The sequence below is a fragment of the Cynocephalus volans genome, chromosome X (genome assembly GCF_027409185.1).
Source record: "Cynocephalus volans isolate mCynVol1 chromosome X, mCynVol1.pri, whole genome shotgun sequence".
Lineage (NCBI taxonomy): Eukaryota > Metazoa > Chordata > Mammalia > Dermoptera > Cynocephalidae > Cynocephalus > Cynocephalus volans.
The window spans coordinates 125,590,344-125,597,025 of NC_084478.1; the positions used below are offsets into that span (position 1 = coordinate 125,590,344).

At 39.3% G+C, this 6,682-nt stretch overlaps 1 pseudogene; it reads right to left on the reverse strand.

Moving 5' to 3' along the window:
- Positions 1 to 1,714: 1,714 nt before the first annotated feature.
- LOC134367347 (GTPase KRas-like) lies at positions 1,715 to 2,499 on the reverse strand (annotated as a pseudogene).
- Between the last annotated feature and the right edge of the window lie 4,183 nt (positions 2,500 to 6,682).

Consider the following 6,682-nt stretch of genomic DNA (forward strand, 5'->3'; position numbering starts at 1 on the left):
AGACTGAGAATGATAAACGGGGCCTTGGAGAGTACTAACATTAATAAAACAAATGTATTTCACAGCAACTAACTTTGTAAAATTACACATAGAAACGTTAAGCTTGCAAAAGACAAGAAACTTTCCCCGACTGAAGTCTCTGTTGTAAATAAAGAATTGTAACACAGCAAAATTACTGGCTCAAAGGGCAGATGCCCTTGGTGCAGGTTAACCTACTGATCACTATGTTGAGAAAGTTACTTGATTGTTACGTAAAAATAATGAGGAAATTGCTGTAGGAAAAGAAAGTGTTTGTTAAGAACAAGCTTTTCTTGGTGGATTGACTTAACCTTTTGCTAATTGCGTTATAGAATTTCACTTTGTTTACTTCACTGATGTTGCTAGTTTCCATTGTTAAAACTATACTTAGCCAAAACTCTGCCCATGTCCTTGTGTTCTTTGTAATGATTAAATCAACTGAATTTTCTTGCAAAACTTCCTTGTCTTTACAATAAAAGGGAGAAGCTAACTTTGAATTGGGGCTGTAACATTCAGCTTTCTCCTCCTAATGGGGAAATTACTGAAGTGCAGTCATTCCAGGCTTCTCAATGCATTCATAGTGCCTTGAGTAATTGAGGCGATAAGGAAAATGTGCTGTATCTACACAAGGAATACTACTCTGCTGTAAAAAAAGAATTAAATACTGCCATTCACAGCAACATAGATGGACTTGGAGAAAATTATATTAAGTGAAATAAGCCAGGCAAAGAAAGAGAAATACTGCATGTTCTCACTTATTTATGGGAGCTAATAGAAAAAAACAAATAAACAAGTATACAAACAGAGAAGTGGGGGTGGAGAAGAGATGACAATCACAACAATTCCTTGAACTTGTTAAGACAAGAGAACAGATATGATGTTGATGGGGGGAGGGGGAGAAGGAGGGGGTAAAGAGGAATTGGTAAAGGGACAGGAAAATCAACTGCATTGTATATCGATAAATAAAAATAAGAGACACCATCTAATTAAAGTCTGAAAATACATAAATAAAACAAATAAAATTTTAAAAAATAAAATGGGCAAAAAATAATGAAATTCTGCCATTTGCAACAACATGGATGAGCTTGAAGAAAATTATGTTAAGTGAAATATGCCAGACACAGAAAGAGAAATACCATGTCCTCACTCATAAATGGATGCTGAAAAAGAAAGAAAAACCATAATAATATGCTGAACTTCCAGAAGGAGAGAAAAAAACCTACGGTTTCTAGAGGTGGAAACCATGGAGGAAGAGGGGGTTTAGGGAGAAATTGGGTAAGAGGCACAAAGATTAATTACAATTTGTTTTTTTGTTTGTTTATTTGTTTGTTTGTTTTTAGGGATGATTTGAAAGCTTCATTAATTCATTTCACACCAGCATTCACAATTGGTAAGAAAAGTAGAAAGTAATCAACCGCATGCACCAAAAACCCCAAGACAGAAATCTCAGGTATTCAGTTTCTTTTTCACAGGCATTGCTAGTTCAAAAACCAAAACTCAAGGAATACTGGCACTTAGAGGAAAAAAAGTTTCCACTGTCATTTTAAAGTAAGCATTTAAGATAAAAGCTAACAGTTTGCATGGAGCAGGAAAAAAGTTAGGTAATGCTAAAACAAACGCTAATAATTTAGTGTAATGTACAAAAATTACCACTTTTACACTTAAGTATGCCTTAAGAAAAAAGTACAAATTGTATTTACATAATTATACACTTTGTCTTTGACTTCTTTTTCTTCTTCTTACCATCTTTGCTCATCTTTTCTTTATGTTTTCGAATTTCTCGAACTAATGTATAGAAGGCATCGTCAACACCCAGATTACATTATAATGCATTTTTTAATTTTCACACAGCCAGGATTTTGCTGATTTTTTTCAATCTGTATTGTCAGATCTCTCTCACCAATGTATAAAAAGCATCCTCCACTCTCTGTCTTGTCTTTGCTGATGTTTCAATAAAAGGAATTCCGTAACTTCTTGCTAAGTCCTGAGCCTGTTTTCTGTCTACTGTTCTAGAAGGCAAATCACATTTATTTCCTACTAGGACCATAGGTACATCTTCAGAGTCTTTAACTCTTTTAATTTGTTCTCTATAATGGTGAATATCTTCAGATGATTTAGTATCATTTATGGCAAATACACAAAGAAAGCCCTCCCAAGTCCCTCATGTACTGGTCCCTCATTGCACTGTACTCCTCTTGACCTGCTGTGTCGAGAATATCCAAGAGACAGGTTTCTCCATCAATTACTACTTGTTTCCTGTAGGAATCCTCCATCGTAGGATCATATTCATCCACAAAGTGATTCTGAATTAGCTGTATCGTCAAGGCACTCTTGCCTACGCCACCAGCTCTAACTACCACAAGTTTGTATTCAGTCATTTTCAGCAGGCCTCTCTCCCGCACCTGGGAGCCGCCGAGCCTCTGGCCCCCGCCGCCGCCTTCAGTGCCTGCGCCGCGCTCGCTCCCAGTCGGAAATGGCGGGGGCCGGAAGTACTGGCCGAGCCGCCGCCGCCGCCGCCGCCGCCTAGGGAAATCGAGCTCCGAGCACACCGATGAGTTCAGGGCCGGGCGGCCACAGAGGGCAGAGCTATCCAGATTAATTACAATTTGTAATAATGAATATGCTAATAATATTGATTTGATCATTATATATTGTACACAAATAATGATAGTCAACACTGTACCCCCAAAATATGTATACTCAATTATGCTTCAACAAAATAAATAAAATAATAAAATTAGCAAAACATTCAAATAGACATTCTACAAAGAGGATATACAATGGCTAATAAACACTTACAAATATGCTTGCCATCATTAGCCATCAGGCAATACAAATCAAAATCACAAAGAGATGCAACTTTAAACCCACTAGGATGATCATAATCAAAAATCAGATAAAAAAAGCTTTTGATGAGCATTTGGAGAAATCAGAACCCTCATACACTTCTCGTAGGAATGTAAAATGTTACAGCCACCTTGGAAATAAGTCTGGCAGATCTTTACACAGTTAAACATAGAATTACCATATGGGCCGACCCCGTGGCTCACTCGGGAGAGTGCAGCACTGGGAGCGCAGCAGCGCTGGGAAGCGCCAAGGCCGCGGGTTAGGATCCTATATAGGGATGGCCAGTGTGCTCAGTGGCTGAGCACAGTGTGGGCGACACCAAGCCAAGGGTTACGATCCCCTTACCAGTCACAAAAAAAAAAAAAAAATAATAGAATTACCATATAACCCAGCAATTCCTCTTTTATATCCAAATTCCCATATTCACATGCTCTGCGGAGCCACCGTCACACGATCCAGTAGATAGGCTTCACCTCCACCACCTGGCTCCATTCCCAGCCCAGCACAGTGCCCACAGAGTGGGGAGACATCTGGCAGGGGAGGGGGAGTCTCCGCAGAAATCACACACACTGTGGGGCCACCACTGCGTGATCCAGCAGGTAGGCTTCACTGCAGGCACCTGGCTCCATTCCCAGCCTGGACTAGTGCACTCAGAGCAGGGAGACGTCCGGCAGGGGAGGCGGGAACTCCACAGGGACCATACCACTGTCGTGCGATCCAGCAGACCGGCCCAATGCATAGGGAGCACAGAGACATCCAGCAGGGCAGATAGAAGCTGCATAGAGTCTACACACCCTGTGGGGGGCTGCTACCGCCGTGTGATCCAGCAGCAGCACCGCTGCCACCAAGCTCCATCCCAAGCCCGGCCTAGTGCGCATGGAGCAGGGAGACATCCAGCAGGGGAAGGGGAAACTCCCCAGAGACCACACGCTCTGCAGTGCATCCACACAACCCAGCATCCGGGCCCAGAGCACACAGAACATGGAGTCCAACACGGGAGGTGGAAGCTCGGCAGAGACCACACACCCTGTGGTACCACCCCATGATCCAGTAGCCCAGCCAAGTCCAAGCTGAAAAGAGAAGTGGCTCCCTGGAGAGGCCCAAGACCCGATGCAACCACACACACAAGGCACTAGTGGCCAACTGAGCAGTCACTGAGGTAGCCATACTAAATTGGCAACCACAGCAACATCTTAGTCAGTCAATAGTGTCAAACCTGTAGACTGTGAAACCCCCTGCCACAATGAATAAACATCAAAGAAAAGATACCAGAAATACGAAAAATCAAGAAAGTACACCACCAAAGGATAATAATTCTCAAGCTCTAGATCCTACAGAACAAGAAGCCCTTGAAATGACTGACAAGGAATTTCGAGTGATAATTCTAAGGAAAGTGAATGAGATACAAGAAAACTCAGGTACACATCATGATGAAAGGAGGAAAAGTATACAGGACCTGAAGGAAGAAATGTACAAGGAAATCAATGCCCTGAAAAAAAATGTAGCAGAACTTGCCGAACTGAAGAAGTTATTCAGCAACATAAAAAAAAAACAACAGAGAGATTAACCAGCAGGCTTGAGAAATTGAAGAGAGAACGTCTGACCTTGAAGATGGGCTGTTTGAAATAACACAAGAAGACAAAAAAAAAAAAAAGAAAAGAATCAAAGGCATTGAAGAAAATCTGAGAGAGATATCAGACAACCTTAAGCGCTCAAATATCCGAGTCATGGGTATTCCAGAAGGGGAGGAAAAAGGAGATTGCATTGAAAATTTATTCAACAAAATAGGGGCAGAAAACTTCCCAGGTATAGGAAAAATCACAGCTCTTCAGATCCAGGAAGCTCAACGATCTCCAAATGTATTCACCCAAAAAGATCTTCTCCAAGACATATTATAGTCAAATTGGCAAAACTCAAAGACAAAGAGAGAATCTTAAAAGCTGCAAGAGAGAAGGGTCAAATCACCTATATGGGAGCCCCAATCAGGCTAACATCAGACTTTTCATCACAAACCCTAAAAGCCAGAAAGGAATGGGATGATATATTCAAAATACTAAAAGACAGAGATTGCCAGCCAAGAATACTATACCTTGCAAGACTGTCTTTCCGAAATGAAGGGCAAATAGTATATCTCTCAGACAAACAAAAACTGTGGGAGTTCACCACCACATGACCACCCTTACAAAAAATTCTCAAGGAACTACAGGGTTTGGTTCCTGAAAAATAACTACGACCACCATATAAACCAAAGAAAAATCATAACCCACTAGTATAATGAAAATGGCATTCATGAAGAGAAAACAAACAAACGAAAAGGCTATCTATAACTCAGGGAACCAACAAACACAGAAAACCAACCCTAAATCAGAAAGTAAGGAACAAAAGACACCTAAGACAACCAAACAATAATCAATAAAATGCTAGGAATAAATCAACACTTTTCAATAACAACTCTTAATGTAAAAGGCTTAAATTCCCCCAATCAAAAGACACAGACTGGCTGAATGGATTAAAAAGGAGGACCCAACTATATGCTGCCTTCAAGAGACCCACCTCACCCATAAAGATTCAAATAGACTAAGAGTGAAAGGATGGAAAAACATTTACCATGCAAACAGAAAAGAAAAATGAGCTGGAGTAGCTATTCTTATATCTGATAAAATAGACTTTAAACTAAAAACCATAAAAAGAGACAATGAGGGGCACTATATAATGATCAAAGGATTGATCCATCAAGAAGACATAACAATCATAAATATATACACACCCAATGTTGGAGCAGCCAGATTTATAAAACAAACTCTATTAGACCTAAAGTAGGAAATAGATATTAATACCACAATAGCAGGGGACCTGAACACCCCACTGTCAATATTGGACAGATCATCTAGGCAAAGAATCAGCAGAGAAGCAGAAGATCTAAACAACATTCTAGACCAATTGACCTTGGCAGATATCTACAGAACATTCCATCCAATGACCTCAGAATATTAATTCTTCTCATCATCATGTAGATAATTCTGCAGGATAGATCACATATTAGGTCACAAATCAACTCTCAACAAATTCAAAGTAATTGGAATTACACCATGTATTTTTTCGGACCACAATGGATTAAAATTAGAAATCAATGACAAACAAAATTATGGAAAGTATACAAAAACATGGAAATTAAACAGAATTCTACTTAATGACATGTGGGTCCAAGAAGAAATAAAGCAGGAAATTCAAAAATTTATGGAAACTAATGAAAATAATGATACATCATACCAATACCTTTGGGATACTTCAAAAGCAGTACTAAGGGGGAAATTTATTGCATTAAATGCACACCTCAGAAGAATGGAAAGATGGCAAGTGAACAACCTAACCCTTCACATTAAAGAACTAGAAAACAAGAACAATCCAAACCTAAAGTTAGCAGACGGAAAGAAATCATTAAGATCAGAGCAGAACTGAATGAAATTGAAACCCAAAAAACAATACAAAAGATCAATGAATCAAAAAGATGGTTTTTTGAGAAGATAGATAAAATTGACAAACCATTAGCATGGCTAACTAAAAAAAGAACACAGAAGATTCAAGTAACAAAAATTAGAAATGAAAAAGGTGGTATTACAACTGATTCATCTGAAATACAAGGAATCATTTGAGACTACTATAAACAACTATATGCCAACAAATTTGAAAATCTGGAGGAAATGAATAAATTATTGGACACACAATCTCCCAAAACTGAGCCATGAAGATGTAGAAAATCTGAACAGACCAATAACAATAAAGGAGATTGAAGCTGTTATCAGAAGGCTCCCAACAA